Source organism: Hakea prostrata, chromosome 3, assembly GCF_041222555.1.
Source record: "Hakea prostrata isolate BN-2017 chromosome 3, UWA_Hpros_2, whole genome shotgun sequence".
Lineage (NCBI taxonomy): Eukaryota > Viridiplantae > Streptophyta > Magnoliopsida > Proteales > Proteaceae > Hakea > Hakea prostrata.
This window is the reverse complement of record NC_142602.1, coordinates 25,557,366-25,571,020: the sequence shown is the minus strand read 5'-3', so window position 1 is coordinate 25,571,020 and position 13,655 is coordinate 25,557,366. Positions and strand designations below refer to the sequence as shown.

The following is a 13,655-nucleotide window of genomic DNA, read 5'->3' as shown; positions in this document are numbered from 1 at the left end:
TTCTCCTGTTTATGCACTTCGATCGGATTCTTTTGGTTTGTGATTTGTTTTCAGATTCTCTTCTCATACATATTCATATTCTTTAGAATATGCTTTACTAACCCACCAAAGCCACTATCTGCCTTTGGTGGGTTAGTAAAGTAGATTAAAAGTCCAACCTCCCACGGGAGGTCTTGGGTTTGTACCCATTCGGCAGTACTAATATTCCCATTCCCATCCTCGTATATAGAAAGCTCTTATTAAAAAAAAAAAAAGAATATGCTTTAATTACGCTATTGATAACACGCTGGATGTTTGTAGTCGTATTAAACACGTACAATATGTATTTTAATACGTTGGATTTAAAAAAAAAAATTTAATGTTTCAACTCGTGAGACGTCTCAAGAGAGCCTAAAACCTTTGCTTTTCACGTAGCATGGTTTCAGCTCTTCTTTTGCCTTGCCTGAAGGTATGCAATATTTCCACACTCCACAAAGAGCCTAAACCGGATTCTTGGAAGAGTTCCTAAACGTAATAGCAGTTAGAAGTCCTGCCGAAGATTGGATTCAAAGGCGCTGTTTTGTTATTGGTAGTTTTATTGTAACGCAAAGTTGATAGTTGAGATGCTTGCAAGTCATTGTAGCAATAACTACTCAACCATTGTGAGTTCTAAACCCTAATGCCATAGCTCTGCTGTTTTGTTATCGGTAGTTTTTGTCTACTTCTATTTCCCCCAATAATTTATGTTTGGATTGGAGTGAAATTAGGGGTTATCAATTTGACCTTTGGTTATGGATTCTTCTCTGTCGAGCAAGGTATATTTTTTTTTTTTTGTTGTAAAAAAGTGGAAATTTTCATTAGATGAAGAGGTCCCTAGAAAGAGACCCCACAGAGAGAAAAGAAGAGTTAATTACAAACAAAGGGTTGGTTTTTTTTTAAAACTTTTTTTCTTTTTATTTATTAAATTTTTTTTCTTTTTTTTTTTTTTTTTTTTTTGGGGGGGGGGGGGGGGGGGATACCCCACAAAGAGAAAATAAGAGTTAATTCATAAGAGGAGCGCCACAAAAAATGTTTAATTTTTGGGAGGGTATTCATGTTCCAAATCTTATTCCAGCATGAAGATATAGTTGAGGATGATGCAACATTACCATGGGAGTCTGCCATTGCCATACATTGGTAGTAGGCTGATTTAACATTGAAATTACCATGTTTAGTTTTATATCAGATCCAAGAATCATTTAGAGAAGAAGAAAGGATTGGGATAGATGTTATATTTATCACTTCAGTCGGGGAGAAAAGTGAATTCAATAGAGGTAAGTTCCATTGAAGGTCTTGCCATAAGATAAGCTCATGGACCAGTCTGGCCCCCCAGGCCAGATAGGGGGTAGCAATGTACTTGAGGGGCAAGGAAGGGATCCAAGGATTTTTATAGATATCAATGCTTAGTCCATTACCCACTTGTTTCAAAATGCCTTCTTTTTGGACATTCCTACCCATAAGCACACTTCTCCAACCCCAAGAGCATGAGGTAGGGGTTTCCACTTCCAAAAACTTTTTGTTTCTGATGTATTTTGCTGTCATGACTCTAGCCCATAGTGAGTCTGGAGATATTAAAAGTCTCAAACTTTGTTTTGCAAGTAGGGCTTTATTGAAGCAACTAACATCACGGAAACCTAGGCCACCTTCTCTCTTGCTTTTGCATAAGGTATCCCATCTTACCCAATTAATGCCTCTACCTTGGTCATTCTTCCACCAAAACTTTCTAATCAGTTGAGTCATTTTCTTACATAATTCTTTTGGAATCATAAAGCAAAGACAAAACATAGGCTGAAAGGGCAAAGGACAACCGCGTTGATAAGGACTTCTTTTCGCTGGGAAAGAGGCTTCCCCTTACCAAAGAGCTTTTGGTTGTGGATTCTGCTCTCAAGGTCTCTCAACTCGTCAACAAATTTTGCTTTTATCTCTAATTGGTTTCCTCCAATTTCTCAGTCTTTCATTTGAGATTTTATCATCATATTCATTTTTTTTCTTCTACCTCTCACTTCTGGTTAAAAGAATATACAAAAAAATTAGAGAGAATAACGGATAATTTGGGTAATTAGTTGTTATTAAAAAACATCATGCTAACAATGTATGTGGATTCATTTATCTATTGTCATAAGAAGTGCATTAATGGAGAGAGAATCATGTTTTTCATTACTACTTGACAACACTTGATTTACATGAAATTATGTATTTCTTAAAATATCTCCATGAGAGTCTAATTATTTGTATAAGAACTATATTTTGGTTTAATGATACAAGTTTATTTTAGGAACCAAAACTGTCAGGGCTAAGGCACATTTTGAGCGGCACTAATATTCCCATTCCCATCTCCATATATAGAAAGCTCTTATTAAAAAAAATTATATATGCTTTAATTACGCTATTGATAATATGTTTGATGAGCACATTTATGTGTGAAATCTTAGGGCATAAAGCATGCATTTTATACACTTAGAGTAGAGTTACCTGGGTTTATGTTTTGGAGGACCTTAGGACTTTTCAAGATTTAAGCAAATATTTGGAGTTTTGGGCTTGAATCATGCAATTTTATACGTCAAGAAGTCCATTCAAATTCTCAAATGCGAAAATGGGCCTGATCTGGAGCATGATGGGCAAGAGATGTGTGATTATGGGTCAACTCTGAAATATTTAAGAGATAAAGAAGGCAAATTTGATCTACGGCTGAGATTATAAATTATCAATCAAATCTACAGAGATATTATTGAGAGAGTTCAAATAGAGAAAAGAGTCATTGCATACTTCAATATCTTATTTCCTATCTGGGATTTAATTAAAGAAATAAAAAGAGGAAAAATAATTATATTTAGAGAAGGAAGAGGCAAAAATCCCGTTTTTGAATGTCTCTATCCAGTTTCGATCAAGCCCTTCATCGAACGGTCATCCGATGTCCGATCGTGCTGATTTGTTGAAGAGAGCTTCACGACTACTTAAACCTCAAATCCAACGGTGTAATTATGCATCTGATCTCTCTAAGTCAGCGCGATTAGTATATCAAAACCCTAATTGGGTCGAGATAGGAACCCAGTTTTATTCAAATTCAGCCGTGCCTCATATCTAATGTAAACTCTATAAAAGGAGAGCATACTCCATCAAAAGGGAAGGTGTTCTAGAGCTTAGTAGAAGCATTCTTTCTTCTCTCTTCAATTTATTTAGGCTTTCTCTAGTTTTCTTTGCTTGCATTTGTGAGATTTAAATTTCTAAATTGATTGTTTAGGTTTAATCTTTTTATGTAATGCAATTCAAGTTCAAGTTTCAAGTTTTTAGATTCGTTTTTTTCCGGGTCTAGCAATTGCAGATTTAGATCATTCTAGATCTAGACGGTTGTTAGGGTTGGTTGAGATTGAATCGTTTGTTCAATTCGCAAGTAAGTAACCTTCTTTATTAATCTTCCCTCCTCCCTCCATTCCCGATTCTATCACCCCTCCATATTCTTAATTTAGGATTTACTTTCAGCATTTATTTATTGTTCTCCCTTCCCCGGATCCTTGATCGAGATGCCCTAGGCTCTCTTTGGTTAAGGTTTTTTTTCTTCTCAATTTACTTCGTTATTTACTTTACTCCGACATTTATTTATTGTTCTCCATTTCCCCGGATCCTTGATGAGATGACTAGCGTGTCTCTCTTTGGTTAAGGCTTCCTTTTCCTTTTATTGCTTTGTTTATTGCTTTATTATTTACTTTACGCGTTTTCTTTAATATCCGTTCCCCGATCGGTGGATCGTAAGCCAAAGGGTCCACGGTCAAAATCATTATTATTATACTCCCTTCCCGATCAACGACACTGGATCACTTCCTTTTCCTTCTATTTTTATTGGTGGATTTTTTTCCGCTTTTATTTATGCATTGATTGTGTTTAATTTATTTGTTTCAATTCGATTGCATTAGATGTATGGATTATGATCATTTAATTTAGTTAATTAGTTAACAAAAATTGAATCATTCCACCTCGCATTACATTAAGGGTTCAATTCTAATGGCATGTCTGCTTTGAGAAAAAATTTAATGTTTCACCGTGTGATGTGAGACTCACTTTAAATTTCACAAACAATGTTATATGTCTATAGTCATATTAAATGTGTACAATATGTATTTTAATACGTTGAAAAAAAAACCTATGCTTTTCACTTAGTATGGTTTCAGCTCTTCTTTTGCCTTGCTTGAAGATAAGTGTTTCCACACTCCACAAAGAGCCTAAACCGGATTCTCCAAAGAGTTCCTAAACATAATAGCAGCTAGAAGTTCGCTGAAGATTGGATTTAGGGGCTGTTTTGTTATCGATAGTTTTATTGTAACGCAGATAGTTGAGATGCTTGTGCGTCCCTATAGCAATAACTACTCAACCGTCCTAAGTTCGTAACCCTAATGCCATAGCTCTACTGTGCACAAAAAATGGTGAAGTCGTACCTCAAAAACAAGCTTGCGGAGGTATTCGGTGTTATAGTCTTGGTAGATTCCAACATCACTTAGGACAGCACCGGAAAGAACCTTCTCACACCTGTGCTGAGAAGCTTGGTGTTTGGAATGTCATATAAGGTACCTGCTCCAAAGCCCTTGCCCTTGCTGAATCATCCCATGGTCCTTCCCTAGCGGTCATTTCCATTTGTTGCTCCCCTTCTTCTTTGGTGAGCAAAACAATTTCTTTTCATGTTCATGGATTGATTTAGTTTTGAAATTTTTTTTTTGCTGTATGTACTGTTTATTCCATCTAGTTCAATAATTTCCAAAGCTTAAAAGAAGGATTGATTTTTCTTTGGTTGTTCTGTTATTTTTGGTAGATAGCGAGTGGTTATGCGGATGGGAGCGCAAGGATTTGGGATATCAATAGCATAATTAAAGCATATTCGATCGGATTTAGTAGGATGCGGTTGATAATCGAATAATTATTTTCTTAAGTAGATTCTTCTAAATGTGCATAAATACAAATTATATACAAGTTTTTAGACTATCTGTTGACATCTTTACCATTTTATTTGTGAATGCTAGGTTCAAAATTTAAGAATTTAACAACTTTGATAGTTATTTTAGCGAGAAATCTAGAAAAATAGTCAACTTTGATAGTCATATTAGCAAAAATCTAGAAAACATAGAAAAATAATCCAAATTAATAACTTAATCGGATTGATGATAATCGGTAAGAAAGGATGTATACCATATCCGCATCCTATTAGTAATCGGACGGATTCAAATATTGCTAAACGAATGCGGATGCGAATTTCAGTTATCCATTTACACCCTGTAGAAGTGATATCCATTTGATTGCAAACAGATGTAGTTAGTGTGAGTTCTTCTTTCCCAAGGAAGTGAATTGTGTCACTCACTCCCTCGCTAAGATGGCCTTGTCCGTGCCCAATAGGACAAGCTAGCCAGTTTCCACTCAGTGGTTTCTTGATCTCTGTAATTCAAATCATCTACCTTTTGGGCCTTTTCAGTGAAGTGCAAGTTACCAAAAACAAATATCTAGGAGCGGGTAAAATTGTTAAAAAGTTTTCAAATAATTAGTGTTTAGTCGAATTTTATTTGATTTGTGATGTCTTTAAAGTTTAAGCTTTTTGTCTAATTTTATCAAGAAGAAAAAAAATTACATTTTATGAATTACAAGTTTTTGTTATTTATTATAAAAACATATTTTCCTATGTAACCATACATGATTTATGTACTCAAAAGCAGTGAAAAACAATGAAAATGTATAGGAATAGAAAAATATTGTTTCTTACCTAAAAACAAAAAACTAGAATAGAAACAACACCATACAATTCTCCTTAATGGATGGTTTTGATTTTGATTGGATCTCTATGAACATTCTGCAGAGGTGTTCTCATGGTCGTCTTTGCCACATTTACTCCAAACATTAAAATCCTTTTCGGAGAAAAGAAAAAGAAAAGATTTCTCCTTTATGGAAAAGTTATCTTTGGTTTACTACTCTAAATGACTTTTGCAAATGCAAACCTTGTTCATTGTTTGCATACTTATAAATGATTTTTTTTCTTTCCAAATGACTTTTTCACAAATGTAAAGTCAATTTACTTGCATATTCATAAATGATTTCTCTTCTTTTGGACAAACCAAGAGGAAATGGTGCTTTGGTTATAGACTTTTGGACATGATATATATCAAGTCATATTGTTGTGGGAAAGGTCAGCTTTCTAGGCCAACCCCGATTCTTCGATGGTTCCTATTCTCCTTAGCTTCCTGACAGACAAAACAAGAGTGAGAGAGTGGGCTGCCTCTTAGGACGGGAAGCCACCTCCAATGATTAAGTCAGTCTTTAATGGAGAAGATGAGAGCCAAGACTAGCAAAGTAAATGCTAAGGATGGAAGAAGGAATGTTTATCAAGGAGTTATGGAGGAGAATAATGGCTGGAAAAAGCTCTGGCTATACCTGGGAACCTCGTTCTTATTTATAGCGAACCTGTGACCTTTTTTCGCCTACTGATGACCGACTGGCTCTTCATCACGTTGCTCAACGGTGGAGATGGCTTCTGGGGCTTGGAGATGTCACCCTCTGACGGTTGCAGACCCTGGGCTGCTGTGGACACCTTTTGTAATCAAGGAGTCAACTCAAGTATCGGCTTGATGCGACCTTAGTCCATGGTTGAAGAGACAAAAAGTGGTGTCGATGTCCTTGCCACAGTCTTAGAACGAATGTTGGGCTTCCAAGTTGTCTTTCATCACTGCACAACCTACAAGACATTAATTGCTGAAATTAATGCTATGAGGCATCACAAACGAGGAGATATCAAGGATCCCCTAAAGGCCGCTGGCCCCTACCGAGAAGTCACGGGCGTCTGGACTTGTCAGTGAGTCTTTCCAGCGTCACCCTTTGTTAACCGAGAAGCCTTCTGACCCAGCTGGCATGCAACATCTTCTTGAACCGTCGAGCTGCCGGGTTGGTTCTGATTCGAACCATTATTATTCGGTGGTTCCTTTCGGGTCATCCATAACACATATCATACTATATATATTATAGTATCATATAAACATGAATCGATAAGTTAAGGTTACTTGTCTAGAAACTCTTGTTCATTAAGAATTGAACAAGCTCTCACAGTCTCACCCCACAGCCTTGCTAGATAGGTTCTTATCTTCACTTGTTTTGGGTTATGGGAGCTCTCCAACCCAAAATACCTCATGTTCATTACCGCAAATGCTTCTTAGGTATGAATGAAGTTTTTTTCTGTTTTTTTTTTTTTCGATTTCTCCCCCTCCTAAAGTTAGTTCTTCTTATGGATCAGTGCATGACATTTTTGGTGTGAAATGGAAAAGGAAGGTTTCAAATACTGAGTATTTGAAGAACACAAGTAAAACTTCATCAAAATTTGTGAATAAAAATAAGTGAATCTTAATTTTTCTAGACAGTTTTCTAGACAAAGACATGATATTAATCTAAAAAAAAACTTCCACTATGCTTTATGACATGGATAAGATGGTCGTAAAAAAAATAAGATGTATTGATATGAATCACATCAATTGTATCCGATATGAATACATATTGATTATTATCAATTTATCATATCATATGATGGTTTTTTTTTTTTTTTTTTTTCTCTAATCAAATATGATGGGATACTTTAAACAATGCTCCTAGATCGTCATTTTCATAATTTTGAATTTTAATGAAACATTTGGCTCTATTATCCATCATATAAGATTTTTTATTAGTTAGACAGAACCACCAATAGAGCCAACAATAAAATTTTGTAGATATTTTCAATAAAGAAATAGAAGAAAACACTGGTTTGGGATCTCATAAGGTTCTTTGTTGTTTGAGAAAGTATAGAAAACAAAAGGTTGATATATCATTAAGATGTGAACTTGCTGATAAAACTTGACAACATATTCACAAGTACCAACAAGCTTAATAGGTTATAAATAATTGAGAACATGGTAGTTTGAACGTCTATGTAAATTGCTTGGTTGAATGCTTATAAAAAGTTTTACCATTAAATTTTGTAGAATTAAATCTAGATCGTCCATTATAAGTGGTTTGAGATTTAATTCAATAAATTCAATGGTTGGATTTATTTGATAGTCGTTCAGCTATATTTAAGCGTAAACAACTCATTTAGTAATAGAGTAATTGTACCTTCTTTATGTTTTAAAGCAATTGTACTTACATGCAAGGTTTAAAAGTATCCCATGATACCATATGATACTAGCCGATACGTATCTATGTTTAACCCAAGCGATACGATACATCTCGATACGTCTCTATATTAAATTACACTAAAATACATTAGACAAAACGATATAATACTTGATACAGGACGATACGTCTCTTAAAATCACCTAACCGATACGATATTCGATACTGATACTTTAAACCTTGCTTACATGTGCTCTTACGTAGGAAACAGACACGATGACGTTGGAAAGTTAGGAGTCACACAATCACGTAAGTATTGATAAAAGATACTATTTATTAATTTAATAATATTTTTTGGGATAAACATTCATTTATTTATTATATATATATCTCATAAACTTAGATAAACTTAGAACAACATCGTTGACACCCTTTCGAAAAATAGTTTCAATAATCTTCTTTTTCTTCTTCATCTTCAAAATTGAATTTACAATTTTTTTCACTAAGAGGTGTTAATCTTGCCAAATGCCAATTGATCGAACAACCCTGTGATGGTAATATGAAATCAAAAATTCAAATATCTTTGGAAACATAGACAATACTTCATCTTTTATTTAATTTATACTAGTAAATATCCTCGTGAAATGCATGAATTTTATATCTCCGAACATAAATTTATAATTTAGAGTGTTTTTTATATTTTTAATGAGACATGTATTGTGTGATGTAAACCCTTTGATATTTGGAGACTATAAAGGTGTTTATAATGATAAAATATGCTTTATATTCAGAGAATATCGGGAAAATTTATTTATTAATTATGACTGAAAATTAGTTTTTACAAAAAAAAAATTTCAATTTATCTTTAAAAAGTTTTGAAGAAAAAAAAAAGAGCATATTAAAATTCTGTAATTATGATTTTCCCTTTCCAACATATTCTTAATTAATTATGACTTAGGATGTTATTAATATTAATTCATTTTATACTTATTAAAATTGGTTTTTACCTAAAAACAAAAATCGGAATAGAAACATCACCATACAACTCCTTAATGGACGGTTTACTCCTTAGTTGTTTTTAGATCTCTATGAAAGTTTTGCAAAGGTGTTCTCATCATTGTCCTTGCCACATTTACTCCAAACATTAAAATTCCTTTTTAGAAAAAAAAAATATATAGATTTCTCTTTATGGAAAAGTTATCTTTGAATTACGCGAATGCCCAAATCGGTGCGATTCCCCCCAATTGAATATTTAACCAAAAGGTAAATTTGATACACCTAACGAGTAAAATGTGGTAACTGAATTATTCTAAAATTACCATAAACCACCAGTCACATAAATATACCATGAGGCCACACAAGGACAAAGGAACGAACAAATCACCAAGATCTTTATAAGATTCATTAATAATTAAATTGTTTCATAAATTATCATGTATACACCTCCCTAACACATTTGGCATGTTGACTTGATAATAAATATCAATAAATATTCCATTAAATCTCCGCCAGCCACATTAAGTGTTACCCTAGGCCTAAATCATTCGACAGGAAGATCATTACAAAAACCACAAGTAAATGTTCCATAAATTATTTCAGATATATTCTCCCTAACCCCATTTGGTATGTGACTGAGAACTAGACACAGAATATAGTTGGAAGATTGCTCATTAATCTGATGATTGCTAAAGTCTATTTATAAGTTATTCTATATAGATTTCTTCCAAATACATAATACATTAACATTGAGTCTTGAATCATTGTGATAAAATTGGAAGATTTGATCAATCCGGAAAACCCAAAATGCAAGAAATAGTAAAATCACACACAAAAAATTAAAAATAATCGAAGAACGCGGGACGCCGCCGGCGATATCTGGAATCGCCCCGGTTTCGTCGCCCAACGGCGAAATTTTTCCTTGATATAGATTTCTCCTTATGGAAAAGTTATCTTTGAATTACTTCGAATGACTTCCAAAAATGTAAAGTCAGTTTACTTTGTTTTTTGGGTAATCACTTGCATATTCGTAAATGATTTCTCTTCTTATGGCCAAACAAAGAGGAAATGGTGCTTTGGATATAGACTTTTGGACATGATATATCAAATCATATCATACTGTATTATAGTATTATATAAACATGAATCAAGAAGTCAAGGTTACTTTGTCTAGAAACTCTTGTTCATTAAGAATTGAACAAGTTCTCACCCAACAGCCTTGCTAGGTAGGTTCTTATCTTCACTTGTTTTGGGTTATGGGAGCTCTCCAACCCAAAGTACCTCATGCTCAGTCCTGCAAATGCTTCTTAGGTATGAATGAAGTTTTTTTATTTATTTATTATTTTACCCTCCTAAAATTAGTTCTTTTTATGGATAAGGTGCATGACATTCCTTGGTGTGAAATGGAAAAAGAACATTTCAAAAGGGTATTTGAGGAACATAGTAAAACTTTATCAAAATTAGTGAATCATAGGACAAGCAAATTCCGGCCCTAAACCGAGTAGGTCTTCCGTGTTAGATGATCCGTAATACAGTTGGATCGTCTAGAAACATAAATGGGTCTAAACCCTATAAATCTACTAACCTATAAATTTATTATCTTCAATTACAGGCAGTGTATAGTGTGTCGGCGATATATCACCGTGTTGTTGGGTGGAGACACGACACCCCCCAGCAACTTGATAAATACCAAAGATTGACGATATATTGTCAACGATCGACATGTCGGACCTTGCTTTCAAGTTTCAATCATGTGTAGTGCGATTGACGGTAAAGATTGACGACATCTTCCCCGGCACCGACAGACTATAACCTCTGGGTCCATCAACCAAGAATAAATCCCAAGTCACCTCGTACAAGTGATTGGGAAGATCATTGATCCAAAGTTTGCAGTCGGAGAATAGCAGATCTTGTACAAGTCAACACTCCTTTCTAATCTGCTCCGTTGCAGAATGATCAATTCCTTCATCTAGCTAACCTTGGTTGTGGAAGACACGTCGTAAGCTTCCATGTCGGTTTGCTTTTGCTTAAACTTGGCGATTTTGTACTCGTTCTCGTCAAGGAAAACAGTGCGGCCATTTTGATTTAGGGCTTTCCAGAGGAGGGTTTCATGGGTGAGCCCAAAAACCAAGAAACGGGTTGCAACGGCGATTTGACTCGTTCTCCTAAAGGATGCGGCCATTTTGATTTAGGGCTTTCCAGAGGAGGGTTTCGTGGGTGAGCCCAAATACCAAGAAATTGCAGGGGTTGGATGGGCAGTTGCGGAGGGCTTCATCGATGGATCTCAGCTTGGTGGCTCAAGAGATGGTGGCGTAGTGGAGGAGGGCATCGGTGACGTTGGTGGAGAAGGGGAACTGGGTTTGTCCATTAATCACCGAACCCCTCAAAAAATCGCCAAACATGTCGGCTGGTGTTGCCGGGTCGATGGTGTTGCTAGCCATCGACACGGCCACACCAGTCGACATATCGGACCTTAATTACAGGTAGTATAAAAATAAGGGGTAAGGCTATCTCTGATAAGTACTCACCAGTAGCTAAGAGTCAATCTCTATCTCTACATATTCGAAACCATTAACCATAGCTTCTAACAGCCCTGTTCGCATTGCCTCTGCCTCTCCTTCAATCACATATGAGAAGGATTTGAGAAAAGATGATGCCACTAAGGGCTTACCCTCCCAATCATTGATGATAATCCCCATGCCCCCTTTCGTCTTTGTGTTGTGTATTTTATCATACTAGCAAATATATTTTGTGCAAACCAATACATGTCTTTTAAGAAAGAAAAAAAGGGAGATGCATCGATATGTATTACATCGATTGTATCCGACATGAATACATATTGATTATTATCATACCATATGATGTGGTACTTTTTTTATTTTTTTATTTTATCAAATATTATGGGATACTTTAAACAATGCTGTAGATCGTCATTTTCATTATTTTGAATTTTAATGGAACATTTGGCTCTATTATCTGTCATATTAGATTTGTTATTAGTTAGACAGAACCACCAACATCGCCAACAATAAAAATCTGTAGATATTTTAAATAAAGAAGTAGAAAAAAACACTGCTTTGGAATCTCATAAGGTTCTTTGCTGTTGAAAAAGTATAGAAAACGAAAGATTGATGTATCCAAAGATGTGAACCTGCTGATGAAAACTTGACACGATATTTACAGGCACCAACAAGCATAATTTTTTTCAAACAATTGAGAGGTGGTCGTTGAGCGCTTGTGTAAATTGCTTAGCTAAAACGCTTATTGAAACCCTATCATTAAATTTAGTATTATTAAATCTAGATCATCCATTATGAGTGGTTCAAGATTTAATTCAATATATACTAAAAAAAAAATTTAATTCAATAAATTCAATGGTTGGATTTAGTAATTGTGGGGTTTTTTTTTTTTTTTTTTGTGTTTTGACGGAGCAATTATACTTTCATGTGCTCTTCCAGTGGAAGAGATGCGATGACAAAGATACTATTTATTCATTTACTTTTATTTTTAGGTAAACATTCATTTGTTATATATATTTTATAAACTTTGAACAACATCATTGACACACCTTTCGAAAAATAGTTTCAATAACTTGTGAGAACTAGATGGCAAAAGACTCATGTTTTATAATGGAAATTCATTTTTTTTTCTTCTGAAACAAATGATTGTTTCATATATTGAAAATGAAGATATTATATAATATACCATCTTACAGAATTGCAACTTCATTAAGAACTGTTAGTCTTTATCAATCGAGCAACTTTGTGATGATATTATGGAATCAAAAGTTCAAAATATCTTTGGGAAAATAAACAATACCTCACTGTTTATTTAATTTATACTAGTAAATATCTACATTTTTTTTTGTATAAAATAAATATCTACGTGAAATACATGAGTTTTGTATCTTTAAACATAAATACGTAATTTCGAGTGTTTTATATTTCTAACGTGACATGTATGTGTGATATAAACCCTTGAATATTTGGAGACGGTAAAGATTACAATGATAACATATGATTTATATTTGGAGAATATTGGAAAACAATTATTAATTAATTATAATTGAAAATTAGTTTTTATCAAAAAAAATTAATTTATCTTTTAAAGGTTTTGAAAAAAAATTTGAGCCTATTAATATTATTTTATTATGAATTTTCCTTTCCAACATATTCTTTAATGAATTATGAGTTAAAATGTCATGAATATTAATTCATTTCATAATTATTAAGTGTAAGATTGTAATTGTAAATATTATTTAGTCATGTCTATTATGTTAATAAGTAAGGGCTTTTAGGGTGGGAGGAATATAGAAATGTCCCTTTGAGTTCGTGGTTTGTTAACTAAATAAGTAATAAATAATATTAGTGATAATAATAATAACTTTTGATATTAAAATTACCATATATATCTTTAATAAAAGAACTGTGAGACACAATGTTTCTACCGAGTCCGGATGACCTTACCGGGTCTCCCCTAACGCGTTTTGACCATAAAAATTGAGGTGGGGCCCACTAAATAAACATGAAAAA

General features: G+C 34.1%; 1 pseudogene; it reads right to left on the bottom strand.

Annotated features, from left to right (window-relative positions):
* Positions 1-10,868: 10,868 nt before the first annotated feature.
* Positions 10,869-11,564, bottom strand: LOC149021878 (protein IRX15-LIKE pseudogene; annotated as a pseudogene).
* Between the last annotated feature and the right edge of the window lie 2,091 nt (positions 11,565-13,655).